General features: G+C 53.4%; 1 protein-coding gene across 4 annotated transcripts in view; it reads right to left on the reverse strand.

Moving 5' to 3' along the window:
* ARRB1 (arrestin beta 1) overlaps nucleotides 1-20,405 on the reverse strand; it is a 192,346-nt gene that overhangs the window by 47,756 nt on the left and 124,185 nt on the right. The window lies entirely within an intron of this gene.

Raw genomic sequence — 20,405 nt, forward strand, 5'->3', positions numbered from 1 at the left:
TTATTCGGAATTTAGCTAGGCAGATATTCTCCTCTCATCAGCTCGCATTCCCAAGGGCAATGATCATCAGCCAACGTATAGTTTTCGAGACAGCAATAAGGTAAAAACAGTAAAAACAGCTGACTGGGATTGCTGCCAGAATCCAGTCAGGTGCATCCAGGAACCCAGTTCAAGTTAATCTGCTTATTTTAAATGTGTTAACAAGATTGAGAAAATCCTCTGTTTGGCACAGCCGACTTGGTTAGCTGGGGCATCAGGCTGGATTCCTCATGTCTTTATTTGCCTGTGTTACATAGTTCTAGTTCTCCCTGTGGCCGAAGGAACGTCCTGCGGGAAATCAGTTAGTCCTATTTGAGCTGTCTGCATGGGTGGAGTCTCTCTGGCTCCATCTTCAAAAGAAACCCATAAGCAGGGAAAGCAGAAGAGTGAAGATTTGAATCAGTGTAATAGAGCTGTCCAGAGGTCCCTCTGAGACGAGTTATGAGATGTACACGCTGCCAACAGATGGTATCCGTTAGTTTACAAAGTCATTTAGATGATCTGCAATAGTGCAGCACAACTTTTTATATATCACATCCATCTGACATGGCTTTAAAATAAGATTTGCAAAGCCCCTAATAAATCCAGTGGTTTACACTTGATTTGTCGGTGTCCGATTCTATCACGGTTTGGCCCCTAAATCCTGCCTGGACAACAATCATGTGCTTAAATGAGAAGTTCTGAAAGCCTAATTCCCCACACAGCGCTGAAGAAAGAAAAATTGGTCACCAGCGTTTGTGTCACAGGCTATGGCATCTTTCACCCATTGTCCATCTACATGGGAAGGACTAGGACACAGCAAACAGCTAGTAAGCCAGGCACCTAGCCGTGCTCTGATCACGTCGGCTGTGTGCTGTATCACTTGCCCCGAACACTTCATCTGTCACAGGGACCCCAGGGGGAGGAAGCAGCCAAGGTAAAGGGCTGCAGCTCTGAGAGATGGGAGAGGAGCGTTTCTCTAGGAAGGGCTGGGATCCTGTCAGTGCTCGCCCTGATCCCTGAGTCCCGCAGGGATGGCCTGATGCTTATGGTGCAAAGGGATGAATATAGAAATCTCCTTTGTGCTTTGGTTTGGTGCCTTTGGACCTGTGCTTCCACTTCTAAACGCAATGGAAAATGATGCCAAATCACCCTGGCCCGATCTATCGTAGGGTTTCTTAGTGATGCCCGTCACCCTAGTATCTGGGCACTGTCCACGTCACATGACAGCAATAGTGATAGCAATGTGCCAAAAGGACTTCACAGAGCCCTTGGCACATCATTAAAATGTCCCCGGGATAAGGCAGGGGTAATCCACCTGTTCTCACAAAATTCCATCCCTGGTAATTGCATTCTGCCCAGCTAAAACTCCCCCATCACCCTATCCTGAACTGTCCTGGGGCATTTCTGTCCCACGCAAGTGGCAAGAACTCTATAAGCAATGTATTATTTCTTTAAAAGTGAATGTTGTTGACTAGTAATTGCTGAAGAGCCGATATATCACACATTTCTCCCCTCCTTTGTCTAGCTACATTATAAACTCTTTGTTGCAGACTTTCTCTTTTTATGTGTATGCCCAGCACCTAGCGCCCTGGAGCCCTGACCTTAGCTGGGGTCTCCATGCACTAAACGATTGCAATATTAAATGATGTGGCAGTATATGTGTTAGTGCATGCCAGACGTGGACACATGAATACACGTGTATCTGCGTGTAGGAGTGGGTGTCAGTTTCCACAGATTTATTGATATAGGTCTCTGGACAGGTGCATTTCTGTGGCTGTGCTTTATGGATTTGTACTGGGGCTTCAGGAGTGGGCCGTTAATGGACCCATTGCAGCTGTGATAATGTGTGGTCCTAATGGAGGGAGGGGGGATAGAGTGGGGGCGTGGCCTCAGGAAGGGGTGGGGCCTTGGGGCAAGGGGGAGGGGTGTTTGGTTTTTTGCAATTAGAAAGTTGGCAACTCTACCCCAAACAAGCTTGACGAGGCCCCTGCTTTTCATTACCTAGGTTTTCCTTCCCTGCATGGCACCCAGACTCCGGGCAGCCAATCGGCAGCAAACGCCCAGCTGCCAATCTCCCTGCTAATGAAGCTAGCGGTGGCTCAGGACCAGCTGGCCACCCGGCTGCTTGCTGTAAACATTTCCCGGGTGCCAGCTCCCCAGATGTGCCCGTGCCAAAGCACTCCGAGATTGCTTGCGTGGCAGGATCCCCCGGGGGAGCCGCTCTCTCACCAGATGGCACAGCTACGCGCCAGCCGAGCAGTTACCTGCTGTGCACCACAAGGGATGGACTAAGACACCCAGGATTGGGCTTAAACCATGAAGCTGCACTAGCCCCTAGGAGCGGGGGATGGGAAGGAGCAAGGCCGTAGTGCTGCCCCCTGCAGGAAGGGAAGGCGTCAGCACGGCTGTTTCAGCTCTGGGCATGGGATTCCGGGGCCGCAAGGCACCAGGCTGGTGCCGCTGTGCCGTTCTTCTGGCTCCCGTCCTTTGACTCAGCTGCTGGGCCACGTCTGCTCCTCTCCAGGGGGCAGTTAAACGCTCATTATAATTAATAAAAAACGACTGTGCTGTAACATGCTCCAGCCAGTCGGCAGCAGCACGTGCAGCATTGCAGCTGAACCCATCACCCCTGGGAGAGACCCTGGGGGACTCCACCCATGAAAGCACAGCAGGGACGGGCAGCTTGTCTGGGCAGGGGCTTGTCGCAGGTACTTGTCTGCGACTTGCTGTGCACACACGCTAAGCACCTCCACGAACGGCAGTGAGGATAGTAGCGACTAACAGGAAGCATCCAAACCTGAACGGGAAAGGGCTGGCAGGGTGTAGCGCTCAGAGCACTTTGCACAGGGGGGTGAGCAGCATTACTACCCTCATTGTCCCAATGGGGAAACTGAGGCACAGAGTGGTGACGTGACTGGTCCCAATGCCCAAAGGGAGACAGCGACAGAGTGATGAATATAACCAAGACTCCGGACCTGCAGCTGCTCCCTTAACCTGTCTCCTTCCCTGGTGCTACTAGGTGTGGCTGGGAATAGGTCACAGAGCCTTTGCCCTTCCCTGGCCGGAAAGGGCCATAGACACAGAGCTCCTGTCCCCACCCAGAAGTCGTCACTCCAGCTCAGGGCGAAGGTCCAGCAGCACAACAGCCTGGTGAGGAACGCACAGAAGCCACTGCTCTCCAGAGCTCTCAATGCAGCATCAGTCGCCAGTGTGTCTACACAGCTAGTCCTGACTCTCCTCCTCTGCCAACCCGGCAGCCTTGACTCCTGCACACCTCCCTGCTTCTCCCCTGGTCTATTCCAACAAGCGGCGCTGGCCCCCTCCTTTCATCACTCCTCTCTCCAAATTCCTTCACTGCTTCATCCAGCCCCAGTGCCACCCCCTCCAGGTCTCTGCCCCCTCCTCCAGCCTTCCCCAGCCAACCCCAACACCGCCCCCTCCAGGCCTCCGCCCCTTCCTCCGGCCTTCCCCAGTCAGCCCCAATGCTGCCCCCTCCAGGTCTCTGCCCCCTCCTCCAGCCTTCCCCAGTCAGCCCCAATGCCGCCCCCTCCAGGTCTCTGCCCCCTCCTCCAGCCTTCCCCAGTCAGCCCCAGTGCCGCCCCCTCCAGGTCTCTGCCCCCTCCTCCAGCCTTCCCCAGTCAGCCCCAGTGCCGCCCCCTCCAGGTCTCTGCCCCCTCCTCCAGCCTTCCCCAGCCAGCCTCAACACCACCCTCTCCAGGCCTCCAACCCTTCCTCCGGCCTTCCTCAGTCAGCCCCAACGCCGCCCCCTCCAGGCCTCTGCCCTTCCCCAGCCAGCCTCAATACCGCCCCCTCCAGGCCTCCACCCCTTCCTCTGGCCTTCCCCATTGTGATGAACAGGGAATGTTCTTAATGTTTGCTCTGAATACTGTGTTGGTGCCTCAGTGTCCCCTAGGCAGTTCTTAATATCTAGGTGGTGGAATAAGGGTGTGTGATTGCTGCAGAGGAAGGGGCCAGTGCACCTAAATGCCTGGCACTCTGTCTCCGAGCCACTGATGGCCTGGGCCCCTCCTCTGCAAAGCTGCCAACTGAAGGTGTTGGAGACAAAGAGATCAGGTGACCTCCTGGCCCGGGAAAGGAGCTGAGCAGAGGAGGAGGGGATGGAGCGGGTTTGGGAGTCTGGAGTTGGCTGGGGACAAGGAGTGAAGTGCAGACGTGAGGATCTGTCTCGCTGGGCCCCAGAATGGACCCGGCCGAGGGGTCCGGTTCTCTGTACCTACAAGCTCTGTTTCAGACCCTGTTCCTGTCATTGAATAAACCTCTGTTTTACTGGCTGGCTGAGAGTCACGTCTGACTGCGAAGTGGGGGTGCAGGACCCGGTGGCTTCCCCAGGACCCCGCTGGGGCGGGCTCGCTGTGGGAAGCGCCCGGAGGGGCAGAGGATGCTGAATGCTCCAAGGAGAGACCCAGGAGGTGAAGACGTGTGAGCTTCTTGCCCTGAACAAGTCTGCTCCAAGGGAGAGGAGGCTCCCCAGAGTCCTGACTGGCTTGTGGGGAGCAGTTCCAGAGCATCGCCCGGGGACTCCGTGACACCCATCCAGCCCCAACACCACGCCCTCCAGGCCCCTGCCCCCTCCTCCGTCCCTGCTACCCCGTCCCTTCTCCTGCTCTCACCCCCACGCCTGCCCCTGGTGCCTGGAATTTCATCCCGCACTAAAGCCACCCCCGCACCTACAGTCATCTCCCTCCCCTCCAAGCTCAAGTCTTCCCAACAGAGACCCCCGCCCAGGACAGCGCCCGCTTAGCCCTCTGGCCCCAGCCCTAGGACCACGCTGCCCCAGGGATACTGAGCAGTGAGCCTGACAGCGGGTCAGTCCAGGGGCCAGCCCAGCGCTCTGTGGGGGAGAGGCTGTGTGCGTGGTTCATGCAGCAGAGGGTTAATCCAAACAGCCCCAGAAGGGTATCAGCGGTGAGGACAATGAGATTGAAAAGACGCCAGGGAAGCAGCCTGGCCTGGGCACATATTGTCTCCTGGCTAGTTCCATTTCCCTTCAGAGCCCTGGCCGCGCGCAGGCCCACGTGTCAGCCGCACTTGGAAGAGAGGGTTGTAGAAACACATGCGATCGTTAGCAGCCCATAAAACGAGCTGTGTGACTGCGACGGGAGGTGCCAGAAGGCCTGTGCCCAGCTCTGCTGTACAGAATGAGGTCACTTATGCACGGTCCCAGCACACAATCCACCGGCTCTCCGCTCTGCAGGGAGAGGAAACAGGAAGGGCATCCTACTGCCATGCAGAGTCAGAGGCAGGGCTGATGAGCTGAGGCACGGCACAGACCTGTGTGCCTGGCAAGGGCTGGATGACTACAGCCCAGTGGATTGCGAGTTTAAGATTGTGGAAGCACTGAGAACCCAGGCGGGAGCCCTGGCCCTGCTGTGGTAGGTGCTGCTCACACACGTCCTGGCCCCACAGAGCTGACTGTCTCCATGTCAGACAAACCGGGAAGGCGGCAGTAAAACCATGAGTAGGTACTGCTGGGATTCAAACTCCCCCCTGCAGACACTGCAACTCTCACTGGGAGGGAGGCACCTAAATACCACTGAGGGTCTGCGCTGTTTTCTTTTGGTGCCCCAGTTTCCCATTAGTAAAATGAAGATAACGGTCCCTTTCTTGCAGCCCCTGTCATTTTGCCTGTTTCAGGCGGGGGCAGGCTCTTGCTACGTGTCTGCTCACCACCTTGAGCAAGGGAGCTCTGATTCCGTTAGGGACTCTAGCAAATGCAAAGAAATGACCTAGACACAGCGAATGGGCAGCATTAGTGGTGTGCAAGTTCTGGCGGTGCTGCGTTCAACTTCCACCAAGGGTTTGATTCTGTCACCGAGCACCAGAGCATCTGGGCACCTTCCCCGTAAAATCAGCAGCAATAACAAAGAGCCTAGTGTCCTTCCAGGAGTCTCTGGCATCTGCCATGCCTCAGTTTCGCCCTGTAACACAATGTGGGAGGGGCAAGGGAGACAGTGAAGCAAGCCTGCTCAGGTTAATGAGCAGCAGCATCCACGTGCCCCCTGCTTAGCCATGCAGGGGCCGACAAGCCCATGTTAGGACGGATTCAGGAGAGGATTCAGGAGAGCTGAGTTCTACTCCCAGCTCCCAGTCTCTGCCCGGCCGCGTGATTCTGGACAAGTCACTTCACCTCTGTTCACCTTCATGTTGTCGTCTGTCTTGTCTCTATAGACTGTAAGCTCCTCCGGGCAGGGTCTCCCACCCTGTGTATGTACAGAGCCTAGCACATAGGGCTCAGATTGTGGCATGGGCTGAGAGTCACATAGGCTGTCAGCTACCGTAAAATCGAGAACAGGAGAACAAACTTCATCTGGCAGTGCCTGGATGTTCCCAGGCAGGGTCAGTGTGGAATCACTGTCAGAAGAGCCTGGAACATGGCCCCGGGGCTCTTCACAGACCTCAGCACGGGTCTCAGGTGGATGACAGTTTGGGTCATGTCCTAGTTTACCTGGACAGGCTGGCTGCTGACCTGACTCCAAAAGGCTCAGCTTGCCCTCCTGTTCCCAGAGCCATCTGCGCTCCCCACATCATCTCCCCCCCAGTGGGAAAGGAGCAGAGAGGTGCACCGTGCATGCCCCGGGGAGCTGATGCACACGGTTCCCGCTGCGCTGCAGACGCTGCCGTGATGAGTCACACCGTCACTTCATGAGCTGTTGAAATTCAGATCAGGCTTCCTGCGGCTCACAGGACCAGCCTGCTCTGCTCTGCTCTCTGGATAAGTGGAAGCAGGCAGCAGGGAGAGAGACAAGCTGTTCATCTGGAGACAGGGGAAGGGCGGAAGAAAACAGAGCTGGTTTCAATTCTAATGGCCTCCTGGCAGAACTGTGTTAACTGGGGAATTGCTTTAATTACAGGTTCTGCCACCAGCTCGCTTTGCATAAAGAGATCACTGGCCTGTACTCAGAACTGGATTCAGGCTCTTCCTTAGCACACAGCTCTGCATGAGAGAAGAGGCTGATGTTCGCTGCCAGCATGGCTCCAATTAAAGCTGTGCCCTCAAGCGGCCTTCTGCTAGTCTCTGAGCTGCACTTTATCCCCGGCTGCATTTTGCTGTCGGCAGCAGGTAGCCAGCTGCCTGGCCCTGGCGGGATGGAGCATCTCCACCAGCTGCTTTGGGACCCATTGTTCTGCACTGGCAACAGCAGCCAGGAGATCTGCAGAGGCTGACGGCCAGTTCCCAGCAGAGTCCAGCGTCACTCACGTGTTTGCCCGGAGGGATCCAGCTAGGCCTCAGCCGTGCAGAGAGCACACAGAGTGCCATGCTCTTCTCTCGGCTGGAGTGGCCAAGCTGAGAGCTGTGTCTGGTGCCTAGCTGGCAAGGACTACAGAACAAACTCCACGCTGGTGGGCAAGCCCGAGAGATGGCAGTGCCCCAGAGCTGCCCCACTGCTGGTTCTGTGGGTCAAGCGACATTATTCAGAGAGAGAATTATGGCCCCGATTTAAGGAAGTTCCTAGGAGTCTTTCCACTGACTTCAGTGGGCATTGTATCCCTGGTTCAACAGCCACCTGTGGAAAGGATATCCTTCCCTGTTCAGGTCGTAGGTCCCCATCCAACCCTGCTAAACGCTATCAGGCTTTCTGTAAGGGCAGACGTAGTGCGGCTCTACGCTAACAGCAAGTGGTCTCCACTGTGTCTTTGAGCACTGCTGATCCAGCTGATGTCCACTGGGGGTGCTGCAGCTACACGGCCTCATTCTCTCCCACCCGGAGCTCTGCGTGGCAGGATGTGGGGTAGATGAGTGGATGGGGGATACATTTCCCAGGAGACGGACAGCTGAAATTCAACGTTACCGTTATGTGCATGATAGTAGCACCTTGATCACGAGCACTGTACATACCCAGCAAGAGATGGTCTCTGCCTTACAGACCCGGCAGAGGAAGGATCCGTCAGTATCCCCATTTCACAGATGAGAAATGGCCCCAGAAAGATTGAGTGACTTGCTGGAACTGACTCCAGCCTAACTCCTGAGCTACAAGCTGGCTCAGGCCCAGCTCTCGTGTGGGAAGGGGACCTTGAGCTGTTTGGAATTGACCCGTGATGGGAGGAGAAGCATCGGAATTAGCTCTGATTTGGACACACTTGGTTTTCCCTCAGTAGGAGGCAACAACTAGTGACCAAGCCCCGCAGACCGCCTGGGGCTACGTCTATACTTAAGGAGGCCCAGTTGCAATGTGGACACTCCTCCCAGTGAGGGGAGGAGGTCTCTGTAGTTACTCCACTGCCCCAAGTGGTAGCCAAGCTAACAAAAGAACTCGCCTGCCGACCTAGTGCTGCCGACACTAGGGTCACAGGTCGCTTAATGACATTACACACACGTCCCCGCAGCCAGGGCGACATCCCATGGCATGGCCTTCCGAGCGTACAGATGATCCAAAGCCAACAGGAGCAACTTACAGACCCACCTCATACCCCAGCTCTTCACTCTCAAAGCCACCGCAGCAGTGGGCAAGTATCAGCAGTCCCATTGTACAGCTGGGGAAACTGAGTCACTTGGCCAAGGTCCCAGAGTGTGATCAGGGGCAGAACGGAGATCTCCCAGTACGACACCCTAGCCACAAGCCCAGGCTGCCTTTCTAAGCACTCCCATTCCTGCTTTAGCTGAGAAAATACCAACGTTCTGACTCAGCAGCTCAGAGGTTCATAAAAAGGCTAAAAGCTGGCTCCATCTGCAGCCAACCCCTAGGTATCTAGGCCCCGAGATGCACCTAATTCTCCTCAGGTAGCCCCCCTAAAACATTTGTTCCTGTCTGCAGCAGTGTCCGCATATGGGACATTCTGCAGCAAAGTGCCCACTAAATTGCTCGGTTAAGTCTGTCTTTGAGCCTTGCAGCATCCTTGTTTCCAAGGCGTACAGCTGGCGTGTCGGGTGAGCGCATGCTCCCTGCAGTTGAAAGGGAGCTCAGGAGATTATCTAGTCCAACCCCCTGCTCAAAGCAGGCCCAATCCCCAGACTCCTAAATGGCCCTCTCAAGGATTGAGCTCATAACCCTGGTTTAACAGGCCAATGCTCACACCACTGAGCTACCCCCCCTCAAATCTCAGGTGAGATCAGGGCCCCATGGTGCTAAGCACTGGGCCTACACATGGTAAGGTAACGTCAACTCTTCAGGGGGAGGGAGTAGCTAAATAAACAAGATGGTGCAGGGGGAAACTGAGGCACGGAAAGGGGAAGTCAGGGAGAGCACAGTAGGTCAGAACCAGGACTAGACCCTGGCTCTCCAGACTCCCAGCCCTGTGCCCTCACAACTAGACTTGCTGTTGCACAGTCACTCCCCTCTGTTGGAACCTGATGCCTGGCCTATGTCCCCACTTTGCTTTCAGGATGGAAAGTCCTGTGGGCAGCAGAGTCAGGGCTGTCCCTACGCATATGCAAAGCACACAGCTGTGCAGGGCACCAGGAAATTTGGGGCACCACATTTCCTGGTGCCCTGCGCAGCTGCGTGCTGCTCCAGCCCCTGCTTCTCCTCTTCCTCAGGTGCCCCACCCCTGCTCCACCCCAGCCCCGCCCCCACTCCCCTGAGGACTCCAGAAGCAGTCAGGCCTGCATTCACCGGTTCCCCCCTCCCCACAAGCCTGGGAGCCAGGGGAGCAGAGCAGGCTGGGGCCGGGTCACTCCACTTCCAACAGGAAGTAACCAGCCCCCCTCCCTCCCATCCCGCACAGAGGCCTGGGGCCAGTCCCCCCACCCCGCAGCTCCCTCCTGCAGAGGCCTGGGGCTTTGTAGGGCACCAAAATAACTAGGATGGCCCTGAGCACAGTTGCCAACTTTCACGCGGTAAATAAGCACCCTGACTTTCACAATAAGCCAAAACTCAGGCTAATCCCGTTTCAAAACAAGGCCAAAACAAACCAACCCCTGAGAACCCCAACACTCGATGTGACTAGATCCCCCCAGACTGTAGTCTGGGTCCGCTGTGCACCCCCACTCTCTCCCTCCCTTGTCCCCCCCCTTGCTGGGAGCCGATCTGAAAAACAGAAACAACAAGCGACAAGCCAAAAACTAGCCAACAAGCAATTCACACACCAATTAAGCCAAAAACAAGCCCAATTTCTGCATTTTTTCTGCGGGTTTGGCATGTCTAGCGGGTTGTGCATGTGGGCCCCCTGGTGGTGAGAAGGGTGCTGTGCATCACTGAACAGTAACTCCTCTAAGGTGCCGCTGCATTAACGTTCATCTGTTTCCAGCTCCTTGGTGAGCAGGCTGCAGCAGCGAAGCCTTCCTTGCCTGTGGGTGCAGTGCATGCCAGTAGGTATAAGGGAGTCAGAAAGGGCATAAGAAGGAGCTGTGACTGACAGGGGTCTCAGGATCACATGGCGATAAGTCGATATGTACGGCGTGGATGGTACTGCAGCACACACACACGAGGAGCGTACAGAACAGAAGAGGTTTCTGAGTAGAAGAGGGTTCTGCTGCCCCCTGAGAAAGCTGCTCTTGTAACTCAGGCACTCAGGGCACTTGGAGGACTAGAGGTCCTGGGTTCGAATCCTGCTGTCAGCCCAAGAGGGGGTTGCTTACACTGGTAAAATAATAAATAAGGCAACAATATAGGGCCAAATTTTCCACTAGAGTAAGTCCTCATAGCTCTGTTGAAGTCACAGTGCTGCTTATTTGGGAGCCAGAGAGCCAGACCCCCAGGAGGATGTGACCCAGCCAGAGGGAAAGGCTTGCGTGGCATGACCTGCAGTGAGGGGCAAGGGCAAACAAGAGTCCTTCAGGGGAAATTCAGAGGCCCCTGATCAAACAGCAGAAGAGGCTGCAGGACATCAGCCTTTGTTTTATTGAACTGAGTTGGTTTAATGAACTAGAGCCTGGACGTAGGAGTGTTGGATGTTCCCCAGCGTCTGGAACGGACCCCAGGAGTGGGGCAAGTGAGATAGGGCTGGCACTGGCACTGGCACTGGGCGAAGTAGGTTACAGGCTTTGCCTGCTCTGTAGATACAGACGACTTCATCCTTCAAGGCTGTTGACGTGGCATCTTCCACCTGCCGGGAATTAACTCGAAACGCCGCTGTTTATCTGGAGGCCTCGCCAAAGTGCCTCTTGGGCCGTTCTTATCTCCAGCCAAGCCAGGTGGAACAGGAACAAAGAGAGCAATCTCTCCCAGAGCACTGCTCAAGCAACACGTGTGATGCCCTGCACAGGGCAAGATAAACAGGTAAGCCTGGGGCTTTGTCCTCCGCCAAGCAAAAATGAGCCCCAGCTGGTATACGCCTGCTGGAGACGCCAGCAGAACCATTGTCTGAGAAGCAAAGAGGATGCTGCTTGGCAGAGAGACGCACCGATGTGCTGAGAGCTGCAGGCAATTAAACGCCACTGGATACTGTGTGAGGAAAGCACACCAGCAGGCAGAGCCGGCTTTAGCAAGTGCAGGGCCCGATTCGTACTCGCCCGGTGGCGCTCTGAGTCTTCAGCGGCGGGTCCTTGACTCGCTCCGGGTCTTCAGCAGTGGGTCCGGCACTCGCTCCGGGTCTTCGACGGCAGGGTCTTGACTCGCTCCGGGTCTTCAAGGCACTCAAGGACCTGCCACCGAAATGCTGCCGAAGACCCGGAGCGAGTGAAGGACCCGCCACCGAAATGCCACCAAAGACTCCCGGAGCACCGCTGGGTGAGTAAAAATTAAAAAGGCACAGGGCCCTCTTAGGCACGGGGCCCAATTCGGGGGAATTGAGTGAATCGGTCTAAAGCCGGCCCTGCCAGCAGGGTTCCCAGCAGCCGGTATTCAGGGCTGTAATGAACGTCATCCATTATGGAGTGAATAAAGGCTGCTGTGTCCTGGCTTTCAACTCGAGTCCCCAGATTTACAGATGTCAGTATTTCAAAGGACTTGCTTTCCCCCCAGCATATTCAGGATCAGACCCAAGCCAGTCAAGGGTCCCCATCCACTCCTGGTACAGCTCCCACAGTTAGCACCACAGCACTGGGGCAGAAACAGCCTGGGGAAAACGTTTCTCTGTTCAACGAAGGAAAGGGCTTTTCCAGGAGCTAGTCAAACAGCCAGGAAGGTTCAGCTCCACAACCTGCAGATGCACAGCACAGGGATCTGCCATCTGAGCTACAGGAGCGTTTCCTTTAGCTAGTAGCAGCAGTAGGCTGTTCTCTCCTAGTGGACTGGCCACTTGAGGCAGAAATGATGCACACCATGATACTACATTACACTAGTAAAGCGTAGCCACAATGGCCTTGCTATTGTCCCTTTAAGAGACCCCAGGCTGGCTGTATTGAGACAGGATTGTGTGGCAGGCAGAGACGCTAAGCTGCCTGGCTCTGAGCTGGTGTAACAGCATCCACAGCCACACCAAGAACTGTCGCGCCTTATGCTCCGCACCAAACCTGCAATGAACTGCAAGACTTTCTCCTCCAAAACTACAGCCCTCCGAGGAACAAAGGCAGATTTCAATCTGCAGCAACTGTATTTAAGCTGCGTCCACTAGAGGGTGACAGGGTCACTCCCACATCTTGTGCAGGTGAGCTGCTCTGACACTTTGCCCTAAAGAGGACAGTGTGCTCACACTAACGCTGGCCATTATACCGCAGTGCGCAGGTCAGAGCTAATCAATCCATTTGAAGTCCTCTCCTTCTGGGAAATAACGAGGAGGGGGAAGAATTCTACAGGGGGACCCAAAGGGTCATAACTAGCTGGGATGAAAACGAGCAAAAGAAAACTGGGTATAAAGCACGCCTCTTATAGACTCACAGACTTTAAGGTCAGAAGGGACCATTATGATCATCTAGACAAGAAACCCCTTAGCGCAGGACTGTCATTTGATGTGTACATGCAGCACCTAGCACAACTGGGCCCTGAATCTGGGTGGTGCCTCTGGACGCTACCCTGATAGAAACATCACTGAATAACAGACAGCAGGCCAGACTTTCATTTTTAAGGTCTCGTCCAGTAAGACCCACCCATAAGAAACCACACGGTGCTCCATTTAGCTCCCTTGCCAGGATGAGGGGACCAAGATGTTGCTCTCTGGATTTGAGCCTGTGACTTAAGGGAGTCTGCGAGACAGATTTTGATTTAGTGACACTGGCGCCAAACCAGACTAGCCCTGGAGAAGCTGATTGAGAACGTCCAGATTTGGCTCTGTAGCTGAACCCCTTTGGGGGCCTTTAGGTTAAAGGAGGGTGTAGCAGGTAAAATCTTTGCTATTTTGGGAGACAACAGACAGAGTGGTCTAGTGGGCACAGGCCTAGGAGTCAGAAGACCTGGGTTCTATTCCTAGGTCTACTGCTGGGTGACCATGGGCAGCAGGTATCTGAGGGCTGAGCCTCCCCTCACCCAGACTGTGGCCCCATTCATGCTGTGCCCTGAGGCCCTGCTCCTACTCTAACCCTCTCCCCTGAAACCAGGGGGTCCTCAGCTCCAGCCAGCAGCCTGGAACTTGGGGCTTAGGCCAGTCAGTGATCTGGGCTGGCAGCCAGGGGCAGCTTGGGAGCCAGGCTGAGGGGGTTCACCCACCACCCATGTAGGTGACCTGATATTCATCTTTAAGTTTGAAAGGAGGATAAGCACCATTGTCCTCATTTTACAGGTGGGGAAACTGCGGCAGTTTGAGGCTGTGATATGGTACCCGTTCTTTAAAAATCTGTGGTTGAAAAGCACCATCTAAAAGCCAGCAGCACAGGAGCAGAGCCAGAGCAGAGTACAATGCCCAGATCCAGTTATAGTCTTCCAATAACTACGAGAGCTCACACCACAAATGCATTCAGAGAGCAACTCCATCTGATAAGTGTCATTTCTAAGCTTCAGCGTAAAGCTGATCCTGTCCTCAGATGACTGATGCTGGCTAGAGCCATCAGTGCCAATGGATGCATCTGCCGAAGGCCCGCTCTTCGTTCCCGGGGGTTCGCAGGGCCTGTCAATCAGGACAAGCAATAAACCAAAGACAGTTCTCGCAGACACGTCCTCCGTGACAGCATGAGTTTAACGCACGGAGAATTTCTCCAGATGCTCTGGCACTTGAGAAGGATGGATCGGCGGGGCGGGGGTGTGTGTGTTATATGCTGAAAGCAGCAATGTTGGCAGCTTTCCCATAAAAAAGCTGTAAAAATGCCTCTTCTAAGAGCAAAAACAACAAGAAGTCCTTGTGGCACCTTAGAAACTAACATTTATTTGGGCATAAGCTTTTGTGAGTAGAACCCACTTTTCTGGAAGATCACCAAAGGATTGTAGTTTCCTCAGGAAGTCAGTGGTGTCTCGAAGATAGCTGGGAGTGCTGGTAGCATAGGGCCTGAAGAGAGAATCTACATAGCCAGACAATCCTGCTGTCAGGGTGCCAATGCCTGAGATGACGGGGACAGAACGCCACTAGCCGTCACGTACCGCCCCTAACTAAAACTTCCAGCACATCAAGGATCTAAAACCTATCCTGAAGGATGATCCCTCACTGTCACAGACCATGGGAGACAGTCCCACAACCTGAAGCAAATACTCACCAGCAACTATACACCACACAACAAAAACACCAACCTAGGAACCAAACCCTGCTACAAACCCCAGTGCCAACTCTGTTCACATATCTATTCAAGGGACACCATCATAGGACCTAATCCCATCAGCCACACCATCAGGGGCTCATTCATCTGCACAACTACCAATGTGATATACGCCATCATGTGCCAGCAATGCCCCTCTGCCATGTACATTGGCCAAACCAGACAGTCTCTACGCAAAAGAATAAATGGACACAAATCTGACATCAGGAATCATAACATCCAAAAACCAGTCGGAGAACACTTCAACCTCCCTGGTCACTCAGTAACAGACCTAAAAGTGGCAATTCTTCAACAAAAAACTTCAAAAACAGACTCCAATGTGAAGCTACAGAACTGGAATTAATTTGCAAACTGGACACCATCAGATTAGGCCTGAATAAAGACTTGGAATGGCTGGGTCATTACAAAACCTAAACCTAATTTCCCCAATACTAATTTCTCCCTACTGTTACTCACACCTTCTTGTCAACTGCCTGTAATGGTCCACTCTCTTACCACTTCAATAGTTATTTTTCTTCCCTTGGTATCCTGCTGTTAATTGATTTATCTCATTAGACTGACCTCACACTTGGTAAAGCAACCCCCGTCCTTTCATGTATTTATACCTGCTCCTGTATTTTCCACTCCATGCATCTGATGAAGTGGGTTCTAACCCACAAAAGCTTATGCTCAAATAAATGTGTTAGTCTCTAAGGTGCCACAAGGACTCCTTGTTGTTTTTGCTGATACAGACTAACACAGCTACCACTCTGAAACCTATCTTCTCAGAGCGTGCTCTAGACATTCACAGTGGCAGGTCAGAGATGGAGCTGCTGTGGTATAGACTAGTTAGGAGGGTCTTAAATGGAGCATAGGCCTTGGGCTAGCCATCTGCACAGGATGAATTTCACTCTCTAGGGGGAGCCCTTACCAAATATTAAATCTATGGCTAAACATAAATAAATTTTGGCCCCGAAACTCCTCGATCCTAGCTCCTCTATGCTTGTAAATCTAGAGTGCCCTGCACGAATCCGCATTCAACCTGCAACCCGCAAGCATGGTCTGTGGATATAAAGCAGATATCTGCAGATTTGCAGGGTTCTACAAATCCATCCCCATTCTCAGCAACGCTGTGCACACACGCCACTCCCTCCACTCCATCTCTGTCCCATCCTCATCACCTCTTCCCAGCCAATCCAGCACCCCACGCCCCAGCACAGGCCAGACGCTCCTGCCACCTGCTTGTCTGAGCAGTTTGGACAACCTCCATCTCGGCCAACACATCTGACATCTAACGAGGCATCCCCAGAGCTGAAAGAATGAGCGAGTCTGCTGCTTGAGCTAAATAGCCAAGCTGTCTAGCTGTGTGCTGTACCTGACTCATCTCCTCTGAGGGCTGGGCACAGAGAGGCATTCATAACACACTGGCCAGCGGGCGACACCAGAAAGCCCATCCCTGGCTCCAGATCTGTTGGCTTATTCATTTCAGGAGCTAGTTTGAAAAGGAACTCGTTGGCCGTAGCTAGCCACTCGAGGGGTGGGGGTACATCCTCAGCAGAGCGCACAGAACTTTGCTAATTCAGTGATGGGGGCTCTGGTGATCGGATAGACAATCCAGGCACTTCACAGTGGGCTAAGGACCTTCATTGGCCACCCTGCTGGAAATCACTCTGCGTTTTATGGGGAGCGGGCTCCCTCCATAGAACAACTGCGTGCGGGTTGACTGCTTTCATGGGTGCCACTCTTGCGGTCAGCAATGGAAGATACCACTTTCTCCAGCTTAGCCTCCAGTGACCAGTTCAGAAATGTGAAGTCACTGCTTCAGCTGTGTCCAGGTGCCTTATTCCTGCCCCGGGGCTGCCTCATATAGTTGCGGTGCTACCAGTACATTAGTGACGTTATTTGCTTTCTATGAGACCCTTAGCCCCGCGATGCCAGAGTGTTTTGCAAACATTAAATAAGCCCCACAACCCCCCCGGGAGGATGTGCTGTCATCCCCATGTTCCAGAGGGGAAACTGAGGCATGGAGCAGCTAAGTGACTTTACTAATATCAGCAACGGAGCTAGGAACAGAAGCCAGGAATCCCTTAGTCTTTTGCTCTAACTACCAGCCAACATTCCTCTTCATCTAATGTATTAGATTTGTTAGGGGCTGCTAGTCAGTGTGGATCAAATGGTTCTCTCACTTACACAGATGTAAATCTAGGGCATCCCAGTGGAAATCACTGGCGTTTCTTTGGTTTAACAGAGAGAAGAAGAATCTGTTCCTCAGCAAGAACCAACATAAGGTTCACATTAACTCTGATGTAAACTCACCGCTGTCAATAGGTCACATCAGGGCTGGCTTGGCCCCTACATTTTGTTTCTCCAGCATTCAGGCCTACCTCGTCATTATCCATGAGAACGCACATCCCCTCCCTTGCCTGCTGCCCTGGCTCAGATGGCTGATTGGCCGTCAGAACAAATCAGATTGGAATTCGCCCACACCACCCTTGGAATTCCAGATGCAACTCGTTAGCTCCCCAACCCCAAGATTCATCCGATTAGCTTATTGAATAAACTTCCATCTCAATCACAGTTAGAGCGCTGGCGCTGGCGAGGTGGCAGGATGACTCACTGGCCAGCTGTATGCACAGAGACATTCAGAAAACAAGCTTTTCTCCAACTCCCAGATTCATTACCCCAACAGTCGCTCTTTTGTGCTGTCTTGATTTCTGGGCATTTGGAGCTCTTGCCACCACTCCTTGCAAAGCGGTGGCTCTGACTTCTCTGCAGTTATGCTGCATGGCTACAAATGCCCACTGGTGAATACAGCCACTCTCCATGGGCCCATCCCAGTGGAGCAAGCCGAGGTACGAGTATTCATGGCCTCAGCCTCGCTATGCAAAGCAGCCATGTCCCAGTCGGCCGCTGCCTTGGGTTTTCCAGCCCTCTAGGGGGCTGGTCCCCAGAGGCTGAACGCCGGCTGCTAACAATAACCCAGCAGCATGGAAGTACCCGCAGAGATAGAGTCGCACCTTTCACAAGCTGAGGCGTGAACAAGCCCTCCACCGAAGAGGTTTTAGGTGAGGCCCCTTAACTAACGCCTAGAGCCGTGTTTCCAAATGCGGCCACTGTATAGGTTGAGATTTGGGGGCACAATTTAAAGGTTCAGCCACCTCCCCAAACAGCTGGTGTCATCCCCCCTCCCCTTGCCCTCAGGCTCCTCTCCTGGAAAACAGTGGCCCTTCCTTGCAGCACCCAGCTGTTGTTCCTGAATAGCTGTTACCAAGGGCAGCCAGATGCGCCGCCTTGGTGTTTGCACTGGTGCTGCTAGCAGGGGTGGGCGCCCTGCACCACACAGCCTCCTTAGGGACTCCAGCAGCGTCTCTGGAGACACATGGGGCCGGCACGTGCAGCACCTGAAGCAGCTAGTGTCAGTGGAGGCAGCTGTGGCATTCGGTCGCCAGGGCGCTCCCCTGGGCAGTTCCCCTGCTCCTGCCTGACCGAGGCCCAGAGAGCCTGGCACTTCACAGGCAGAGGTTGACTTCCGGAGCCCCCTTCCCCAGGGCAGGTGCTCACTGAAGGGCTGCAGGGACAGAGACAGGTCGGCACTTGGGCATGCAGACGTATTTCATTATCCTAAGATTAAGTACGTATTTTAAGGAAAATCCTCAAGGCAGCCCACAGCAAGAGTTGGTGGCCACGCTCTGAGGTCACCACAAATTTGTTGTGAGAACCCCTGGCCTAGAGTCTGCTCCAAGGCTTGTCAGATTGAAATGGTCCATGAAGCAGCCCAAAGTCATGGAGGGTGGGGTTAGAGAACAGGGGTGGGTGAGGCTGGTTTGCATCATGCTGGGCTGGGGGGCATGGTCCAATTAAAAATAGAGCCCCAAGAAATTTAATGGCCGGTGTTGTACATTAGGTCAGACTAGATGATCTAATGTTCCCTTCTGGCCTTAAATGCTATGAATCCTTGGCTCTGCTACTGACTCGGTGTGTGACCATGGGCAAGTCCCTTAATCTGCTTGTGCCTCGCTGCCCTCCACTAAAATAGCAATAAATGAGACTCCCCCTCCCTCCCTTTGTAAGGTACTTGGAGGTCTCTGGATGGAAAGCTCTACTTTGCTTAGGTGTTTGTGGCATTTGCAGAAATGTTTTTTTTTTTAATCTATTTCTCTGAATTGCTTTAAAGCTTCCATGCCCAGCAGCTATTCAATAGTCATCGCTGATTTGCTCTGCACCAACGTCTCGGGTGAGCGGAAAGGGGAGCAGCATTTCGGTTGCACAGGGGCTCTCTGACGTCATAAATCAGCACTTGGGAGGCCTTTGGCAGTCGAGCAATTTATGAGAAGGGTGGAAATATTTCCACTGTACACAGCTGATAAGCAATCACTCAGATCTGGGTGTCGAATCACCAAGAGTCCAGCCCCTCGGCGATTCCTTCCAGCTTCTGGAGTGAAATTCTCACCCAGCCACCTGCTGGCTAAAAATCACTCTTTACAGGTCCCTTAGTGGCCAGGTCACACAGCTTGCACTGTCTTCCCCCAGGTTACCACTTAGATCCCCAGAGGAAAGACTATTCTGGATGCATTGAGCATTGTTACCAGCTGCTATGAGCTCATTCAGGCAGATCTTTACACTCTCAATGCCTTCTACGGCTTCTCCCCACCCCCACACAAACACCTTCCCATCCACACTCCTGGTGGGACTCTTCTCCCCTCTCCCTCCCCCCTGCCTGTCCCTGCATGTCCTAGCCTCACAGCTGAAACATGTCAGCTACCTGGAGTCTCCCCTTGCCATCACTGACTGCAGCAGAGAGAGCTCAAGAAACCTTTGTCAGCTTTCAACCCTCTCCCAGCAGGGCAAGCCCTTTTTAAGGATTAGCTTGCAACCTCTGTGCAATTGCATTGACTCTCCCTTGTAGTCAGGACCACTGGGAGACTGCAGGCCCAAGGGCAGCAGCATGAAGGAATGGTGCTTATCCAACCCCGCATCTCTCCCCTCCTACACACACACTGGATCTCCTCCCCACCCCTCCCTGTGTTCCCTTCACTCCACACTCCTCCCTTCTTGGTCTCTTTACCACTGGGTCATGATCTCCTCAGCTAAGCAGGGCCAGGTGAGGGGGGCACTTGGGCAGGAGTCCTGCCCCTGAATCCAGGGCGCTTCAGGGAGTGGGGCTGGCAACTGGAATTTTCCACTCCATGCATCCGATGAAGTGGATATTCACCCACGAAAGCTCATGCTCCAATATGTCTATTAGTCTATAAGGTGCCACAGGACTCTTTGCTGCTAACTCAGCCAGTAACTCTCTTCCCTCCTCTGTACATTTCTGCTGAGTCACTGCATCTGGGGTTGGGATCAAGGCAACTGGGTTGGAGGTTGCTTTAAACTATCTTTGTGCTCCATGCACTCATCTGATGAAGTGGGTATTCACCCATGAAAGCTCATGCTCCAATACGTCTGTTAGTCTATAAGGTGCCACAGGACTGTCGCTTTTTACAGATCCAGACTAACATGGCTACCCCTCTGATACTTTGTGCTCCTTGTAATCTGGGGTTACGAAAGGGTTTTCCCAGTTTCCAGCATAAGATAGAGTAGCCTCAGGGCTGCTCTAATCTACACTGTCTTTCCATAGCCTCACCTGTTGGCTCTAGTAAGCATAGAATAGCTGTTCTGCAGTACACTCTGGCCCCATTAGCTCTGCACTGGCCAGGAAGGAATCAAGCACAAGAGATTCTCAGGGGGTTGTTTTCACCCAGTCTAAGGCTCTTTTACACTGCCGGTCAAGCTGTGAAGAGTCCTTGTTGTGACTGAGAATCATGCCCTCTGTAACAATACAGACAACAAAAAAAGATTCAGGAAATGTTTTTTGACAAATAGGTTCCTTACTAGGCATATTAAT

The sequence above is a fragment of the Gopherus flavomarginatus genome, chromosome 1, assembly GCF_025201925.1.
Source record: "Gopherus flavomarginatus isolate rGopFla2 chromosome 1, rGopFla2.mat.asm, whole genome shotgun sequence".
NCBI classification, from domain to species: domain Eukaryota; kingdom Metazoa; phylum Chordata; order Testudines; family Testudinidae; genus Gopherus; species Gopherus flavomarginatus.